The 19,877-nt window shown below is 46.0% G+C and overlaps 1 long non-coding RNA gene across 6 annotated transcripts in view; it reads right to left on the bottom strand.

The window, feature by feature from the left end:
- Window positions 1-375: 375 nt before the first annotated feature.
- LOC107527918 (uncharacterized) overlaps window positions 376-19,877 on the bottom strand; it is a 766,921-nt gene continuing 747,419 nt past the window's right edge. For 5 of the 6 annotated variants that reach the window (XR_001602322.2, XR_001602323.2, XR_001602320.2 and 2 more), the window contains one exon: window positions 376-456. This is a non-coding gene — a long non-coding RNA (uncharacterized LOC107527918). The remainder of the gene's footprint in view (window positions 457-19,877) is intronic. The other variant, XR_015716032.1, reaches the window with a different exon arrangement.

Below are 19,877 nucleotides of genomic sequence, written 5' to 3' on the forward strand. Positions count from 1 at the left end.
CTGAAGTTGGCAAAGATGGACCAGGGTGGGTGGAACTGGTTTTGTTTGTTTTTAAACCTGGACAGCACAATCCTGCCACATTCCTTGTGTTTTGCCCACGGCAGCGGCTCAGCCAGGGAAGGTGAGAGCTGCTGTCCCGCAGCAAAGCCACTTTTCTGGCTGGAGAAACAGCCTGACAAACACGCACAGAAGTGCCCGCTCGCCTCTTTCCTGGCACCTCCAGGCACAATGCAGGGGTGTCTGGTAACACTGCAATTTCCTTTGAGCTGTTCGGTTTCGTTTGGCGCTCTTGTCTGGCAGGGTCGTCTTTTTGGCTGCCCGAACTCACCTGGTCTAACATTTTCTTTCATTGAGAAACAAGAAGGCTGGGACTCACCTCTCTGATTCCGGCAAAGCTGGACATGGTCCAATTGCGCTCGGCTGGACTTCTGGGGGCTGTAAATTATATCTTCCGAGCTAAGGAAGAGAAGAGACGAGAACATTGTTGGGGAGACGGCGAGTGAACCTTTGCAGGCCGCGTGGTTAATAAGCGATGAAGCCCCCATTCCTCTTATTTCTCCTGGGTAAAGATTGGTGTCCAGGGTGAGGGCTTATTATAGTCGATGCCACTTCGGCCAGTATCACAAGCTAACGACACAGCTACCTGGACTCGTCCCTGTTGATAATGCCGCGGACGGGCACTTTAGCTGCAGAAGCAGTCTCTAAAAACCCACCCCGGGGCGGCCAACCTCAACACAGCATCTGATACTAATTAGAAGTCACACAGCGCGCTCAGCTCAACTGGGGGAACACTGGCCGAGGGATCAGGGCGAGAGGGAGGAAAATTGAAAGTGAAATCCGGCGCTGATTGGAAGTGACCGGAGCCCCCACATTCCTCCCCAGCCACCGCGTGTCCGCCTGTCCATCCCAGGGAAAGCCTTCCAAGGGTGTTAACTACTGAACACTCGCCTCGCTCCATTCCCCGTTCCCTGGGCAGCTGCGGTGAGCTGGCTGCCGAGAGGGAGCCCTGAACCTATCCATCAAGTCCAGGGAAGAGAGAGTTAGAAAGGCAAACATTATCTGGGATCAATATCTTTACAAATCCGAAGGAAACCCCAGCTCCCGAAGGGTTAAGCTAGGGAAGGAAAAGCCATCAGGCTGTTTAGTGAGCTAATGTTTTTATTGATGGGGGAGGCCTTTAAGTCCCTAACAGGAAAAGTGGGGAAAGTGGCAGATTGTTTGGCTGGGGAGACAGGAGAAGGGAAGGATCATTCTATATCCTTCGCACTCTCACTCCCCTTGCATCCCAAGCCCTGAAATCCAGGTAATGCAGGAGACGGGTCACCTTGAACAGCATTCAACACAAGGTGTCTTCCTCGCCCTCACCCCCCCCACCCAAAGTGGAACCCACCTTTTCCCCCTAACAATTTTGCTGTAATGCACATCTCAGGCTAATGCCTGCACTGAAGAGCACATCTTAATTTAACAACTGTGTTATAAAGCACATCTCAGGCTAACATTCCTAGGATAATCCATATTTCAACCTAACTACCCTGGCACAACACTTCAATCTAATTCCCCCTACTGTAAAGTACATTGCAATCTAACACCCTCATATAATGTACATCTCAGTCCATTATTTTGTATTTTGTAAGCCATATTTCGATATGTCTTTTCCATTAAGGAGCAGAACTGTCTGGAAGACAACGGCGACCCCCGTGCTGAAAGCTTCTGTCGTTGTTACATGTCCTTTGGTGACAGGCTGCTGATGGATATGCCTCTGAACTTTCACCTTTGCCATCTTGGGTTCAACTCCAGCTTGTTTCTGTACTTCAAGCCTTGAGCCCCCTGTTGGGAGCAGGGGTGACCAGGGAGCCCTGGTTGGTCTTGATGGGCCCTCTCTCATGCTAACCAGCAGGGCGAGCCACCTCAAAAGATCAGAGTCTACCTCGGGAGAGGGCTGCCTGAGGTCAATGTCAGGGTCATGGGTCAGGGTGTAGCTGCTGGCTAATAGAGTGTAAGCTAACACTGTTGTCAAATTGCTGGGCTAAACGACAATGCCTGCCTCCTGCTGATGACCTTACCCTGAGGGAGGGGGCTATTGGCTTTATTGGAAACCTGCCAGTCTCGGGGGTGATGGAAGTGGCTGATCACAGCTAAAGACTGTTTGATTGTTGACGGAGAGCCAGTTCTGGGGTCGGTCCTCAACCGAAAGGCCTGCAAAGCTGTGTATTGATGGCCGGGTTTTCCACAGGTGATGGATTTCTCTTCTGTTACACACGCAGCTGGTTACAGTTCAGCTGTGGAGGTGGCCTGCGGTGGCCCGCGGACATGGCTTTCTCTGGGACCGAGAGACACTGGAGGCAATGAACGCACTGACTTCAGGGGTGACACCAACCTCCTATTTCCAGTTGGATGGGACTGACTGGTTCTTGAAACGAAACCAATCCCAAATGAATTGAAAATAGATGTAAGAGGTCCTTCAATTCCAAGGCATTTTGTCGGCAAACATGAAAGAAGGCAATGAGTGTGTGTTCTGGAGATTAGTGTTCTGGCCATCATAATCTCAGCCTCAAATTTCCAACCTATCCCATGAAGGAGGAAGAAATTAGATTTCTTTCTTTACTGGTAGCACATGACCAAGCTGGGAGTGCCATTAAATATTTGAAGTGAAGGACGTTACTGAGGACTGTGAATTCCAAAAATTTCTCAGCATAGTATGAATTCAGGAGAGACAAGGAAAGGAGGCAGGGAACAGAGTATAGAGATTAAAAAATGGTCTTTATGAAAAATAACGTATGGATCATGGTGGATCACCAGCTACTTAAACCCCTAACGGCCTGCTAAGATAGACGGTAAGCGACTAGAAGGCATAAATGGGAGAGCAGCTTATCGAAACCGCAAGGCTATTCCCCTCGCGTGTCACGCCTTGGGAAAACGCGCATCGGGCCGGTACCGCTGGTCTTCAGTCTCTAACCTAATAGAGATGGTGAAGCATCTGGGGGACACGGAGTGAGGCTCTGAAGTGAACTTGGATGTTTTTTCCCAGGGAAGACTCGGCCGAGGGTGACTTACCCATGGCCTTCCAGCCTATTAGATGACGGGATAAGTGATACAGCTTTACGCCCTGAGAATATGCTGTGATGGCATTTAGTGAGATTTTGACTTGATTCCTGGCACTATTTTCACCTCTTTAAGCCTGTTTCCATCTTTGGTAAAGAGGATCCTGCCATACAACTGACATAGTCACAGTGCGGATTCATTCAGGCGTCGAACTCTGAGGAGAGCACTTGACGCAAAGTTCACATGCAACACACATTCGTTTCCTCCCCCTTGACCTTGGCATGAGCTTCCGCTGGTGGCCGTTAATAAATATGGGGGTTTTGGACAATATACCTCCTCTCTGTGAGCCAGTAAGACAACCACATATACAAAGTGTAGGCAAACTCCACTTGACCACAGGGGAATGACCTAAAGCAGTTAGCAAACAATAGCCCACCGCCTACTTTTATAGATAAAGCTTTATTGGAACACAGCCATGCTCACTCGTTACATATCGTCCATGGCTGTCTCTGAGCTACCACAGCAGAGCTGAGCTGTCACAGAGACAGTGAGGCCCACCAGGCCTAAGATATTTTACTGTCTGGCCCTTTACAGAAAACACTTGTTGGCCCATAACTATTCCAATGGAACACTCCTTCTTTTGTTTAAAAACAAAGTGTTATGTGGAAATCCAATATGCAAAGCAGGTTCAAGCAGCAAATATTTTCCCAGGGAGCTGAACTCACCCCTGTTTAGCACAAATACTTTATTGTTAGTAGAACTCTGAAGCGACTCTCATGGTTCCACAGAGCAGCCTAAAAACTACAGACTGAATAATTTCTGGATATTTCTTTAAGGTCCTGGAGACTCAATGATCTCTTAAGAGATGAGAGAACTACATAGGGAATATGTTCATGCCTGGCATATCCTGGGCTTTTTTTTTTGTACTACTAACTGTGTGATGTTGGGCAGGTTACTTAACTTCTCTGTGCCCCCATGTTCTCATTTTAAAAATGAGGATAATATTTGCCTTGTAATTTGTTGAGTGGGTTAAATAAAATAATGTTTAAAGCACCTGAAATAGGGCCTGGCTCATAGTCAGTGCTTAGTAAATGTTAATTACTGTAGTAATTGTTATTATTAATATTTTAAGCCTTCATTTCTGCTGTGCAGATCATCTGCATAATCATGTCTTCTGTTTGTTAGCTAATTCAGTCAGTCGGTCACTCAGTCAACACATAGTTTGTGTGACAGAGTGATAGTAAATGAACTGAAGAAGTCGCTTCTTCCCTAGTCACTTTCAGCGGTTCCTGGGGGTTCGTGTTTATTGCTCTGCATCTTACACTGAGTTTCAGACTGACACCACTGCTCAAAACAACGTCCTACTGCTCCATCCCCGACGGCTCCACAAGTAATTTTTCAATGAGCAGTTTGGTTTGGATGCCTACAAAGCAATCAGACCTTAAGCCTCTTTATCGGGATTTCATCTTGTCAGCGAATGTGAAAGAAACCATAATTATTATTTAATATTTATTGAGTGTCTTCGTTGTGACATGTAGACTCACGGAAGTCACCTACCTACCTGCCTTCTTGCGGAAGACGACAGCATAGCACAGACAAGTGTGGCTCAGGAGAGCAGCCAGGCAGTTCTAGAAGCCCCAACCGGGAGGCCCAGCTTCTCAGGTCCTGCCATTTGTCAGCTGCTCTATCAGATGGCGCATTTGGGGGGTTGAGAGCGTCCTAATTTGTTACCCCTAAGTATATCTTCTAAAGTTTGATTCCAAACTGGCAAGTTCTGACAGTGCCATCCAATGATTTCTTGTACCAAGCACAGGGAGCTCTTTGGGGGTTTATGTTTTCCATCATTATCAAGAGGACAGTGGAATGGACACAAACACAAATGCCATGGGATGAAGGCTTGAGGCTTTGTCACGTAATCTTTTACCCCAGAAGCTAGTTCAGGTTGCTCAGACCAAGAAGCAGCGCTGCTCACCAGAGTGGCAGGTGGACAATATTATCTACTGGCTGCTAAGTGTGTCCGCCACACAGGTGGGGGCTAGTGTGGCACAGTGACCACCCTCACCAGACTAGTGACCTTCAGCAAGTTGCTTTATCACCCTGAGCCTCAGTTTCCCCAACCACCAATGAAAAAAACAATAGCTGCCCCAGAGGATTGTTTTGCAGATCAAATAAAATAAATACACAGTATGTGGTAACTGCGGCAATTATCGTTAATATCATTACACCGGAAAAGAAACAATGCATAGTTACTGTTTGGGGTGGTGTAACTTACAGAATAGCATGGTATAAACATATGAAGTAAACTTGGAAAACATTTACACATCTACATCCAAATAATGTAAAATAAAGATTACTTAAAAGCTAAAGGAATCAGAGTGACTCATGGACATGATTTGCTTTTATAAGCTGATGTAAATAGATTGTAAACTCCTGGATGACAGAGGCTGTGTCCATTCATCTTTTCCCCCCAACATTTCCTAGCAAAAGAATCTTGCGCACTTCAACACTCAGTATGTGTCTCTTGAATTGAACTGAATTTCTTCAAAAATACAGTAGAATCCTACAAAAAGTAATCACTGGAATAATTAGAGGGTGCACAGATGGGAGGTGTGAAAGCCACTCAGTTAACTATAGACAATCAACATCACAAAACAAAAGTACTGACATCAATATCACAAAACAAAAACAAAGCAGAAACTCTTAAAAAGAATGGAATATTATTTAGCAATAAGAAGGAATGAAAGAATGCTAAAACACATGGATGAATCTTGAAAACATGCTAAGTGAAAAAAGCCAGCCACGGAAGACTGCATATTGAATGATTCCATTTATAGGAAATGTCAACAATATGAAAATTCATAGAGACAGGAAGTAGATGGGTGGTTGACGACGGCTGAAGGGGTTTGGAGGGAAATAGAAGTGGTAGTGAGGCCAGTGGATACGGGGTTTCTTTTTGGGGTGGTGAAAGTATTTTTAAAATTAAATGTGATAAACGGTTGAATATACCCCAAATTATTAAGTTGTACACTTTGGGTAAATTGTTTGGTATGCAAGTTATATCTCAATGAATTTTTTAAAAATTTTTAAAAAGAGTGTGCAAACAGCCCTGGCCGGCGTGGCTCAGTGGTTAGAGTGTCGGCCCTCGGACCTAAGGGTCGCAGGTTCAGTTCCTGGTCAATGGCACATAGCTGGGATGCAGGTTCGGTCCCCAGCCCGTCGGGGTGCATGTGGGAGGCAACCAGTCGATGTGTCTCTCTCACACTAATATTTCTCTCTCTCTTTCTCTCCCTCCCTTCCACTCTCTCTAAAAATTCAATGGAAAAAATATCCTTGGGTGAAGATTAATGAAAAGGGTAAACATATTGAAATATCTTTGGAATAGTGAAAATGTAGGTAAATACTCCAAGATTGTATAAACTTAGGTATGCATAATATATACATGTAATCTATGTATATACATGTAATCTATGTATACTATAGATATGTGATCAGCTTTTTGAGGTATAATTCATATACAAAAAATTATAAAATTCACCCACTTCAAGTGTATGTACATTTAAAAAAATTAAAATCCTGAAATATTTCATAAGAAGAGTTAGAAGCATAGACGTGATATGTATATCCTAATGGAATTATACATTTTAGTTTTCCACTTTTTTGTATATCTCTATTTTCTAAAATTTCTACAATTAACTTATATTACTTTGGAAAGAGATAAGTTTTATTAAAATATAACGTGCAATAGAGACAAAAAGTAGTAAAGGACATAGAAGGACGCTGAGAGTCAGTTAACTGGGGCCGATGTCTCAGAGGGCAAAGGAGGGTGCGTGGCCGTGGGAAAGGCGTCCTGGGTGGGAAAGAAACATCACGTGTGGAGCGCGGCAAGTGGCCGGCCTACAGGGGCGTGAGGAGCAAGGAGCCTGGTGACGTGGGCTGGGCACGTAGGAGGGAGGCCTTGAAGAACAGCGAGAAGGCTCTGAGTCCGAGTTAGCTGGTTCTGAGAGGTAAAGGGATAAAAGAGTGTCCTAGCCACACGACATCCTGGCCCAGTGACTGAGGGACAGTGGGCGGAAATCCGCAGGAGACAGGCCTTCTGGGGCTCGGGAAGAGGCACGGGGTGGCTCCTTCTGAGCAAACGTTTCCAATCTGCTTGGTTAGTACTGGCGATTCTGGAAGCGACAGCAGTCAGAGGGCCGTGTCCTCGGTCTTTATAGTCTTTCTGAGTGTTCCCAACACTGTGACCCCCTATCATCAAGAGCAAGAGCAGGAGCCAGGAGCAGCGCCGGGAATAGGCTGACGGGAACCGCTCAGCACCAGGGGTCCAGCCCAAGGGTCTCCAGGGGCAGTGCAGGGCCCGGCAGGAATGACAGCCAGCGTTCAGTGCGTGTCCCCAGTGGAATCCACTGCAGGTGGCTCACAGGGCACTGTGCTGAGAAGGATACAAAGCTGCCCCTGGCTCAGGTGAGAGGCTGCTGCGGTCGCTTAGCGATGTCTGCGTGGGCACAGGCGTGGGCAGTGATGGCACCCACGCCCCGCTGCGTTACTTCCCGACCCTGGAAAAGGGGCGCTTCTTGGAGTCAGCCCAGCCTCATTCTGCAAGTCCCCAAGAAATCAGAAGGCTTACGGGTCTGCCTCAAGGGCCGAGGTCTCACAAAGTAGGTCTAAATCGGAATGCCTTTCAATTCCCATGAAAATAGTCCAATCCCCTTGAGCTTCTTGCGTCAAATCCAGGAAGAATTCCCTTGATAAGACTGGCCTTGCCGGGGGCGACCCAAAGAAATGTAAACTTTCTATTTCCAGCACCGTGCAAATTAAGGGACTGAGGAATGTAAAATGGGAAGGACGGGTGGGAAGGGGGCTGGAGCCCGCCAGTCCCCGAGAAGCCCCTTTGTGAGTGGCACGGGCGGGCCGGTGCCTCGGAGGGAAAGCCTCCTCTCGCTCCAGTGCGAGGTATTTTTAGTGTATCCTGGGCACCAAACAGCTGTTCATATGTCCAGAGTGATGATGAATTCATTCAAACAACGAGTCAAGCCCCCTGGATGTCACTCGACTCCAGTCAGTCGGAACAGCTGACAAATATAAAATATAACCTGCACTCTGTTAGCCTAGCCCCGCCTTCTCTTCAACATGCATATTCAAGAAGCTCGGCCCGTTCCTGGCTCGCAGAGAAGGTGACAGTTGGGGGGGGGGGGTTCTAGTTTTATCAAGGGAGATTATTTTTTTTTCCACCCAAATTATTTTCCATTGTAAATGTTTAAATCCCTATTAAGTCCAGATTAATACAAGAAGCAGCTTCAAAGGATATCGACTGGGGGGTGGCGTGTGGGGTAACAATAAATGAAATTGCTAAGGATGAGACCCGTCTCTAGGAATATTTTCAGACTAGAAAAGAAAGTTGTTTGGATTTAAAAGCTATCCAAAGGAAATATGTTTCTCAGTGATTGCCGGCCCCTTTCACAAACACCCGAACTTTGTATACAAACCAGGGCCTGAAGCACTATTTTTTTCCCTTCATGATTGGAATTAATAATGCAGATAAACCTTAAATAAGTCAGGATTAGTGTTAACGGCATCTTAAGGTTTAGGATGCTATAGGGTAATGAAAAGAGAGACAGAAAAAAACTGGTTGCTTTAAAAGAAAAAAACTGCCTGGGCTACTGGGTGAGGTGAAGGGGCTGGGGGAGGGGAGAAGAGAAGAGAAATACAGAGAAGGGAGGACCAGCTGAGCTGAGTAATCAAAGACCTTCTAATCGCCGCAGCTCTGGAGATGTGTTCAAAGGCTCTTTCCTGACCACAGGCTGTGCAAGGTCACAAGTGAAATGCGGTTGCCTGGGAGGGGGAGGGGTGTCTGGGATTTTTGGATGGCTCTGCTCTCAGGCTTTGTTAGGGGGAGGTCAGCTGGATTGTCAGATCTTAGCATCTCTTCAGGAAGCAGGTTCAACGTCCTGGTTGTTAGGGAGAAATCACTCCCCGGACCCCCGTCGCCAGCCCTCGCCAAACCAGCAAAGAAAAGGGAAAGTCAAGCCTGGATGTTCTGTCCAACCCTGAAAAAAACCACCACCAAGATGCTTTCTCCCTGAGCTCTGAACTCAAGGGTAGGAATCACTTCTAGACAAATAATTGCACCTTGGGACGAATTTTAATGAAGCCATTTAGATTCTTTGATGTTTCTGCATTGGGGTCACGGGAAATGACCCCAACTCATTTATTCCAGGCTCGGCTCTCTTCTCTCCCTCACATGAGCCCCCGAAGGCTGCAGATGTGGAAAACTGAGTCCTTTTACCTCCGGCCACTCTTCTGGGCTTAAACTTAGCAAACGCCTCTTGATTCTTAGTAAAGAAAGAAGTATTCCTCACCCCAAAGTCACATGGTTGCAGAGATTTTAGCTGTCGATGTGAAACCAGGGTCGAGGCTGTTATTACAAGAGTGGGGGCCTTCCCCCCACCTCTTGGCCTAGATTAACTCAGTAATGGTCTGGCTTTCTCACTTCCCTTTGGCACATGCCAGTTGGACGTGTGTCCCACATGACACGGCTCCTTGCTATGCCCGCTTCGGATCTCACTTTTGTCCTAATCTTCGAGCGACCGGGCTGGTTTGAGGTTTTGCAGAATCTGGGGAGTTTTGAGAGATCACAGCTCCCATCTGTTTCCTGTTCTGTTTCCCAACACTTCCTCTTCTCTCCGCGCCACCCCGGCCGGGCACACACAGCACCGGACGGGCTCTCCCTGCCCGCGAGATAACAAGAAGAGCCTGTCCTGACAATTTTATTAGCCTCGTAGGCTTGCCATTCAATCTTCCCCCGAGATGGACTAAAATGGAAAGAAATTAATGACGGTGGCTCTTTTCTCAGCCCTGGATGGAATTCTTATGTAATCTCTGTGGCCACTTTTGGTGACTCTGCGTAGGTTAAGTACAGAAAAAGCAACATCTTGGGGCCTGTTGATAGTTGCTATGGTAATCTGAAATTTTGTGAATAGAAATATGTTCCAGGGGAAGAAGTGTAGGTCAGATACAAAATGCTCAACCTTCAGAAAACTTCCGTCATACTGAAGACGGGTAAAGAACGGGGGAGATGTGTGTACTGAAGGCCATTTAAAAACTAAACACCACGATCGTGGAAATGAAGGAGCATGAATAGAATTCCACCCTAAAAATAAAGAAGGATTTTTTTTTTTTCCAGTCAGCATATAAAGCCTTAAAAACAGTTCCATTTGCTCTAAAGCGGCGCACAGTTAAGGGTCGATATTCCTTATGGCTTCAGGTTTTAGTTGTCAATGGAAAGGATGAGGTTCCTCCATGAAACTGGGAGCATCTCCCAGACACAAGGACTCGTTTCCCAGAAGGAAGCTGAGTGAAAATAAAGTCCTTACCCCAGTCCCTCAACCTGCTCTGTAAACAGAACGGCCAGTGGTGACGACATGCAGCCTGTTTCAAAAGGATGCCGATGATACAATGGCATTCGTACACACATGCTTTAGATCCAGGTCAATATATAAAAATATATATATACCATACAGACACGGTGGGCCAAAGTAGGTCTACAGTTGTGAGTACACAAAAAAGTTTATTCTTATATTCTTATTTATTCATTATTGTATTTATTATTATTATTAACCTACTTTTGACCACCCTTATATATATACCACACCACACGTACATATATATATAAAACTTTTTTTTTTGGTAATGCGAAAGTCAGGCTTGTTATGAGAACTACTTGATAGGTAGGCGAGTTCCCATCTAAAGAAGCGATTTTAAGTACTAAAAGAAAAGTGTGTCTTTTGTTCTTTTGAAAAGATAACCATTAGAGCCAATGGACTAGATTGCAAAGCAAACTGAAATGGATTTTCAGACAACCACTGCCACGAATCCACCCATGCTTCCAGGAGACATCTCATGGGCAGGCAAGGCTCTCTGTTTCTCAAAAGAAGACTTTGCTCCTAGCCCGGCCTTCTCAGAAGCCACGTTCCTAAAGCACGGCCAGGTGTGCCCGACTCTAAAGTCTAGCCTTTCCCAGGAAGGAGGACAAGTCATGAGTGGGGTCATTTGCAAGTCCCAAAGGTGCTGGCAGTCCCCAACTTCAATTCCCTTTCCTCGCCCAGCAGATGGTGCAGAGTAGCTCCAAGTCTATTTGAGCTGATGGGGACTGCTAAGTCTTGGGCTTTCTGTGGCAGTTCTTACTTAGAATGCCCTCTGCCATTCTTGCACCAGTTAGGCCTCAACATGGACTTTTGGGCTGGAAACTATGGTCTCTATGGTCAAATCACACGTCAGGGCCCAACATAGCTTAACTTCATTTTTGGTTGATGATAAATGTGGAGAAATTGACCTGAGCATTTTAGGGATGTTAATAAAGAAATGGCCCGTCAACAATATATATTTTATCAGAAAGAGACAACAATCATGTCACTTTCCTGCTCCCCCTTAAAAAAAGTAGTCAATTGGCTATCCCTTAGCAGTAGTTCATTATTTCCAACTTTACATAATTGAAAATGAGAAAGTTCTTTAAGTTTGAAGAGTGGTAATTAAATGTGAATTGGATGGGATATTCGTAATTTTAAATGCTTGAATTCTGAGGGGAAAAAACTGTGTAATGTTGTTGGCTAAATGACCCTAGTCATTAAGATTCCTATGGCATTATTTAGCTATTGGCTTTTTATAACACCATGAGGTTTGCTGTGGGACACAGAGGAAGCCACTGGCCTCACAAGGAGGAGAAGTGTTTTAGAGAAGGGCTCTGAGGGGAGAGAAGAGCCCCTGAAATTTCTACTCATAGTTTGCTTTAGCATTTCTGGACTCCTTGAGATCACGGCGCTGAGACAAGTCGAGGAAAATGAACAGAAATAACTGTTTTCATGAGGCCAATGGAAACCACATTCAGATCCAGGAAAAGAAAAATGAGACAGGAAAGGGAGGGTCACATTTTTGGAGGAAATCATGTGGTATTTTGGTAATCCTTTGTTGATGAAAAAAAAATTAACAGCACATTAATTATGTCCTAAGAATGGGGCGTTGCTGGTCTGCATCTTCGGCCTTTCCAAGGCTGGGCCAGCAGTCCAAGCATTGACCACTTTGTGGAATGGAAACCAGGGCTTCTGCTCTCTGAAAGGGTCCTGGACGTACACCCCCCACCCCCAACACCTTTTCTCGGGCTGAAATCTGATCATGCAAGAGTTCAGGAAATCAGAGGCTCTTTTACAAGACAACTAATGACAACCAAAAAGTGTAGGACCGTTATAAGATTGGTAGTGTTCTGTCAGCACAAAGTAATGTAACTGAATATGCTAAGAAAGATATGTTTTCCTCCCTCCCTCCCTTCCTTCCTTCCCTCCTTCTGTCCTTCTTTCTCTTTCTCTCTACCTCTCCCACCCCTCTCCTCCTTTAAAAAAACTATATTTTATCAGTAATATATATTTATTAATTTCTTTCACAATAGTTCGAATATTCCCATTTAGACCAATACAGCGTAAGCCCAATACTGACCCCCGTTCTTCCCGCATCTTTAAGAATTAAGTAGACACCCGTCACCTCCTTAGAGCTCGTGGATACAGTTGACATATATTGCTGGGTAGGAAAGAGGTCCCACGTGCCCCCTCCCCTTTCAGTCTATGCTCTTGAGCGGTGCCTTCCGAGACTCCGGTCTGGCTGTGTCACTTTCTTTGGCCAACAGGACCACAGCAAATGTGACGCAAGCACGGGCCTGAAAATAGCTTATGCACTGAGTCGGGCTGTCCTGCTGCCCTTTGAAGCCGGAGGCCCCCGTGGGGAGAGGAGCAGGCTGACCTACTAAGGGCGAGGAGCGCGCCGGTGACGCTGAGCCTGCTGCGGGCCACGAGGGAGGCCCCGCGCGCCGTTTTGCGCGAGCCACGCAGAGCAGGCGCGGGCGGCCCACCCACGGACCTGGGCCTAATGACTCAGAGTCTGGGCCTTTTTGCTTTGGGGCTGGTTTGTGACCTGGCAAAAGCTGTGCAGCAAACAGTAACCGAGCTTGTTATTTTGCTCCTTGAAGCTCTATTAGTAGGGGCATTGTCCCTGAAGTAGAAGGCATTGTCTGGACATACGATTATTCACCATTGCACAGCGACAACTCTTTCTGCTTGGCTGAGAAGAGTCTTATCAGGTTTTCCATAGTGGTCACTGTGGCCCTTCGTAAAGGTCTGCTTCTCGGGTGTTTGTAGGCCCGTTTCCGTGGAAGCAATCAATGGTTCTCCTTCCAGCTATTCCGAGCGAGGTCCTAAGGATGAGCGCTCCAAGCCGGGTCTGGCAGATGTGGTTTTCCATCGCCTTCCCTTCTTCACCCCACGGCCCTTTTTTTCTGATCTCTGAAGCTGGTTAAATCTTTTTTTCTATCCTGACGTCCCTTATTGCAGCCATCACAGTCTCACCCTTCATTGCATTTCTTCACGTTGACATCTCTCTCATCATGAGAATAGTACTAGTATTGCTTTTCTCTTTTAAGTAAAATAGGGTTTCGGTCACGGCATGCTAATTCTTTTTTGGGGAGGAAGGCTGTTGTGGGGGGACTATTCCCAGAGCCTCCAAAGGGTTCTCTTATCTCTCCTCTCCTCCTGTTTTAATCCACCCTGGACCCTCCTTCTATCATGCTATCCCTCCATTATGTATGCATCATTTCATCCCAGAAACACTCACACTGACTTATTATTGGGTGAATCCTTTACAGCAATGACCTCAGCTCGCCAGTCTCCATTTCAAAACTTCTCAGTGGGTCCCCACACTCTGTGGGTAAAGTCCCAGCCCCTTGGCCAGGCATTTAGGGCCTTTTGGAATTAGGCTTCACTCTGCTTTACCAACTGGGCCTCTCTATTTCTTGTGTAAACACGCTATAGCCAGTTACTGTGGGATAAGCCTCCCTCATTGTCTAGTTTCTTCTTTACAGTCACAGTTACATTTTAAAGTCAGGCCTAAGTGACCCTGCCCCTCCATAAAGTTCCCCAACCACCTGGGCCCAAGGCGCGGTTTTGTTCTGCTGAATTCTCACAGCCCTGAGAGACCTCATCGCTCATTTGTTATTAATCACGTCTAGCGCATGTAGTCAGTTGTCCTGCTGTGTCTTCCCAGTCTTCCAGACTTGAGTACGTGCCCCTTGCAGGAGCGACTAGATGCCCTAGCTCACCCAAAGCGCCCGGACAGTGCAGGTTTACGGTTGGTGCTCAATAAACACCTGGCATTGCGCTGGTTTCCAGCATTTGAGAGTTAGCGCAGTATTTCTCAAAGTGTGGTTCATGCATTCTTGCGTCAGACTTGGGGTGCTTGTTAACTACTCTGTCTCTTGGGCTCCTTCTCGGACTGGCTGAACTTGCCTTTCTGCTGCCAAGACCTAGGAATCTGCATCGGTAACGAGCTTTCCGGAGGATTCTCCTGTTCATGAAACATTGAGAGTGCCCCTTTTCCTGCAGGTCCTCAATCAAGAAAAGGCAATCCCCTTATGGCCTGGCGGAGCCCTTCCCTGTAGGTAAAACTTAGGAGTCCTGAACTTACTAAGACTTCTAGAATCTGGAGCTCTGGTTTTTAACTGGGGACAGGGGTGGTGTGCCCCTGGGAAGAAGGGTTTGAAAAGGCAGATTTAAGATGATAGTATGATTTGTACTTGGGGGAAAATGCCATTGTTCTTATGATAGAAACTACTGAAACGTGGAGCGTGACCAAGCCATGTTGGTTGGTGTGATGTGTGAAGAACAGCTGAGCCATAAGCTCATGACTCTAGGAACTTGTTCTCTCCTGTGTCCCTACGTCCAATATAATGTATAGCACATAGTAGGCCCTCAACACACAGTTCTTTTAAAAAAAAAATTTTTTTTTATCTTCACCTGAGGACATTTTTCCATGGATTTTTTTAGAGAGAGTGGAAGGGAGGGAGGATGGGGGAGAGAGAGAGAGAAAGAGAGAAACATCGATGTGAGGGATACACATCCATTGGTTGCCTCCCATTTGCGCCCCTACCGAGGCCAGGGATTGAACCTGCAACTGAGGTTCATGCCCTTGACCGGGAATCAAACCTGTGACCCTTCGGTACCCAGGCCAACACTAACCACTGAGCCAAATGGGCCAGGGCTAAACACACAGTTCTTGACTCTGAGTAATTCTAACAACTAACTGCGTTTATAAATGACGGTGATCTATACACACCCTCGGTAAGTACATTTCAACACCACAGATGTATGAACTTAACCAATCACTGTCTGCTTTAAAAATATCTCTGTACATAACACTTTTTTTTTGGGTGTGTGTGTAGAATTCCTAAACTATAAACATCTAGCTCATTTGAAGAGAAGAAGGTATATATTACAGATTAATTTTTGATGAGAACAGCTAAGTTAATTTACTTTTTTTAAAAAAGGAAATGCCTTAAAAAAACAGCTTTATTGAGATATAATTTACGTACCATAAAACTGACCCTTTACAAGCCGTTTTAGTGTTACACAGAGTTGTGCAACAATGATCTATATTTAGAACATTTTCACCACTCCCTCCCCAAAAACTCCATTCCTGTGAACAGCCACTCCTGACTCTTCCTGATTCTTCTCTAGCCTACACCCCTCCCCCAGCTCCTGGCAACACCGATCTGCTTTCTGTCTCTGCTTAAGTGCCTATTCTAGACACTTCATAGAAATGGACACATACAATATATGGTTATTTGTGACTCACTTAGCATGTTTTCAAGGCTTATCCATGTTGTATGTACCCTGTATCAGACCTTTGTTGCTTTTAATGGCCAAATAATACTCCAATGTATGGATATACCACATTTTCTTTACGCATTTGTCAGTTGATGGATATTTGGGTTTTTTCCCCTCTGGCTATTGTGAATAGTGCTGCAATGAACATTTGTGTGCAAGTTTCTGTGTGGACAGAGGTTTTCATTTCTCTTAGGTATAAAAAGAGGGGTGGAATTCCTGGTCAGTTGGTAGTTCTGTGTTTAAAGAAATATATTTTACTTCTGTGCTTTACTGCGACTACTGTTGCTACTGCTGGATGCTACTAATTATTGAGTATTGACTCGGTCCTGAGCCCTATACTAAGTTATTCATATACTTGGTCTCATTTAACCCTCACAAAATTCCCATTACACAGAAGGGAACATTGTAGCTTGAGGAGGTCTGACTTACTTAAAGGCTCAGAGATGTGAATTAGGTGCAGTGCCAGGCCCTGCTGCTCTTAATCACACTTCTACCTGCCCCTGAAGTACCATATTTCCACAAATGAAAATGTTTATTTTCAGATGAATCTAAATGGGAACCAATAGTGAAATTATTCTAAATTCAAGGATAATGATGAAAGAGTTGCCTCTGAAGAACGATAGCTGTCTGTGAATTTAGAGTTATAACCATGTCCTTAGGAAGGAGCCTGGCTACTCGTGTTCCCAGCCTCGTATGGCATTATTCCTACCCGGAGCTCAGATTCCAGACACATGTGGTCTTCAGGTGTTTTCCATAGCCTTTTCCCCAGGATCTGACAGTGATTGGTGGGCAACGTTTCTCCTGCACTCACGTGTTTGACGCGCAGATGGCCGTCTCATTCCACAGAGACAGCAGGTCTCTTTTCTCTGATTTAACTCTTCAGGGCATTCAGCATGGATTGGTTGCTTAAATTCATCTATTTACAATAAACGTACAATTTTCCCATGAGATAGTTCAATTTGACAAGTATGCACTGAACCAGGTTCTTGGCTCAGGAGAAGTGGGGACTCTGCGGCGACATCTGTCCTAGCCTGACTTTTGCTCTTTTCTGGAGTTGTTATGGCGGAATCAGACATTGACGGAATAATATGGCAGACGTGGGTCTGTGGAAAATGCAGTCAGATGCTGACAGAAGGAGGGATGTACCCACCTCCCTCAGAGTGGCCTGAGTCAGTCCCACTAATGTCAAGTCACTGGACTAGGCTCAAAGAGTAGCAATCTACTAGGGTCTTTTCTTCCCACCCCTCATGACCTAATCAGGAGTCCAGCTCTGAGGCAGGGGCATGCCTTTCATTATCTGTCTTGGACAAATCTTATAAACTGGCCCCTCTAGAGAGTAAGGTTTGGGAATAAAAAGAACTACCTAAGATATAAAAAAGGGGGGCACTTAAGAGAACAAGACAATTCCCAACAATGACATGGATAGTAGAGTCGAAGGTAATTATATTTTGCACCAAATTGGGGTATAATACAGAAGAGTACAGTACAGTTCAGAATGCCTGGAATACATTAAGGCTGTGGGCCTAGTAACAGGCTTATGTAATTTAATGAGCAGAAATAGAAGTTACAGAACTAGAAAGATAAACTAAGAAACAAGATTATTCCTGGCAGGCTTGGGATGGGCTTTGAAACCATGTGGCAGATAGTCCCCCCAAATTACGGAGGATACAGAGGGTTGTATTGAGCCTAAATAAATTATTCTCACTGCTGTGTAGCAAATGTCAAGGCTTTATCTCAACACCGCGCTCAGTTTGGGCCGCCTATGATAACATAAAAATGGGCATGCTAAAATGGTCGGACGCCCGCTGCAGCAGTCAGCGGGACACAGATCTGTGGGGCTTCCAAGGCCAATGTTAAGAGCAGCCTGGACTGTGGGCCTCCAGCAGGCAAAGATTCAGAGTCGAGTTCAGAGACATGGAGGCCCACCAGAAGGTGGCTGGGCATGACCGCCGTGCAAGTTTTTCAGGATCATGCTAACATACAAAAGAGCAGGAGCTGGCAGTGATCTGGATACTGTTTCTTGCTGCTTTACGGAAGGTATGGCAGGACAGAGCCACCGAGGAGGCGGCCAACTCAGTCACACCACGTAAGAGAAGAGCAACAAAGACCTGGGACTGGGGAGCGGATTCGCCAGGAGGGAAGGCGGGAGGTGGCCTGCTGCCTGGCGTCCTTCGGAGGGCTCGTCTCCTGTGTGCTCCCTCCGGTTTGGGATCTGGGGGAAACTCAAGGAGGATGTTTTCCTTTTCAAACATTTGAAAAAGCTATTTTCAGCTGTTTTTAGGAAGGGAGGGAAAAAGAGCATTCCTCTCTCAAACCACAAGAAACCTTCATGAATGTAGCCAGGAATGGAAAGTAAATTTGTTATTACGCTGCTTCAATGATCCGGGCCTTTTCAGAGTCACCTGAGGACCAACCCTTCAGAAAGGGGGAAATCGGGACGTGATAGAAGTCCCCAAGGAACGAAGCACCTCCGCACGTCGCATCCCTCGACCCTAACTGAAAAGGCAACGTGACGCACAGTACCCTCACCCCGGGTTCAGCGCTTCAGATGCATCCCTGGATTAGGCCCGTTGGAGAAATTAGTGCCAAACCATAGCCACAGCCGCTCGCCCGTGGGAAGAGTTTCTAGTGGCTGTTCTGTTCTCTGCCTTATAAAGACGGCACTATGAGGGCCCAGGGCTGTTGTACGGGGAAAGTTCTCTTGTTGATCTTATTGCAAAATTGGGGTTAAAGAATAACTGGTTTTGTAACTGTACTGGCCTTAAGACTTACCTGATAAACAACACTGAGTAATAAGATTGGAAATTCTCTTAAAAATTTTTGCACGTTATTTGGTTACAGTCTCCATATGGCAAGAAGGCGAGGGGAGAAAACCTTCCATTCCTTGTCTCCCCCACCCCAACCCCCCGACCACATATTTAATCCATGCGCTTATGTCAAACTTAATTACAGGACTTTTGGCATAAAATAACAGTCCACATCCTCAGAGAAAAGAACTTAAGCAGTTAATATGTGCGATTGAGTGAAATTGCTTTGCTGAATGTTTATGAGTAACCCAAGACCAGTGAAATGTGCTGATATTTTAACCATTTCAGGGCTGAACCTTTGCCAAGATGCCGCCAAATAGGAAAAATAAAATAAAATAAAATAATTTCTCCCGATCTGCCGTGTATCCTATTTCCTGAAACTGAGAGCATTGGGTAAGACAATTTTACGACACTTTCACAAATAGGTTTGGGGGGGGGGAGAACAATAAAGCCAGGACAATTACGGGCTTGTCACCATCTCAAGGAGCTGCCAGGATTCAGCCGCAGAGCACCACGTTCAGACCCGCGCCCCGTTCTGCAGGAAGCCTCCGGAACGTCAGCGCTCCCTACGAGGGGCAATTATTTTTGCCTTTGGGCTTTCCCCTACCTCCCCTCGGACCTTTTCAGATAGTTTCCTTTTCCATTCATCCCCAGCTTAATATGGATAGTTTTAAAAGGCAGAGATTTCGGACCCTAACGCGAGTCTATGCCTCTTTGATGAGATAAACTCCTACCTCTGTTTAAGTTGCCTTTTGTCTAAGTTGTTTGCAGTGAGATTTGCCTCCTTTAGACTAGAGGAACCTCTTCAAATACAAAATCGCCTCCCTTGGTTTCTGTCCTTACCCAGCGTCCTTTCTTAAACCAGTGAGGTTCAGAGCTACCTCTGAGTTCACACTTCCTTTCATTACCTTTGTTTCAGAAAGCGGCTCGGTTACCACCTGCCCCATAAATGCCAGCCTTTTAACGTGACCGTTTCTGAAGGTCGCCTGCGCTTAAATGGTCCTCTGCGCTCAAATTCTCTTCTCTCCGTGCTCTCCAAACCTGGTCCCCTCCCAAGAATTAGGAGGGTGTATCCAACACTGTCCCAGAGAGGACAGCACCCAGTCGCACCATCTCCGCCTACACAACCTTTCGTGGACTGTTTCAGGGGCTCGGACTGCTCCCCGGGTTTTGGCGACGCTGACCCTCCCTCTTACCCTCACTTTAAAGCCTCTATTTCTTTGTCCTATTTCTGCTTCAGAGTGTTTGCATCCCTCCTGAAAATGCCTTTTCTCCCTTATCTGCCTCTCCAAACTTCACGAGGGTTACATTTTATAATTACTTTCAGAGC

Source organism: Miniopterus natalensis, chromosome 18, assembly GCF_054644295.1.
Source record: "Miniopterus natalensis isolate mMinNat1 chromosome 18, mMinNat1.hap1, whole genome shotgun sequence".
NCBI lineage: Eukaryota > Metazoa > Chordata > Mammalia > Chiroptera > Miniopteridae > Miniopterus > Miniopterus natalensis.